Raw genomic sequence first — 372 nt, 5'->3', positions numbered from 1 at the left:
TGAACCAGCCTTAAAGAAATGCTCCCTAGGTCAGCTCAAACCTTCTCAAATAGTTCAACCCTCCCCAGACTGTTCCTCTATCCCAGGACTGGTATTATCACTGATTGGTCTGGGATTGCAGAGGAACTTGCATGTGTCTCTCTTTCATCAGCCAAATCTCTCCCCAAACCAGAGCAAAGGGGTCTGGATGGAGCCTGAAAATAGCTGCGGCTGATGGAGGGATCCAGCCTGAGGTCATCTCCCAGAGCCATGTGAGGAGCCATGGGGGCCGGGGCCAGCAGCAACCAGCATGACTCCAGGCTCAGGCAAGTTCCCAGTAGCACTCAAACTCCACGGCTTCATCTCTAGGCAAATCAACCTCATGTTGGACGA

The sequence above is a fragment of the Egretta garzetta genome, unplaced genomic scaffold, assembly GCF_000687185.1.
Source record: "Egretta garzetta isolate BGI_Z169 unplaced genomic scaffold, ASM68718v1 scaffold232, whole genome shotgun sequence".
Lineage (NCBI taxonomy): Eukaryota > Metazoa > Chordata > Aves > Pelecaniformes > Ardeidae > Egretta > Egretta garzetta.
Note: the sequence above shows the minus strand (reverse complement) of the source record.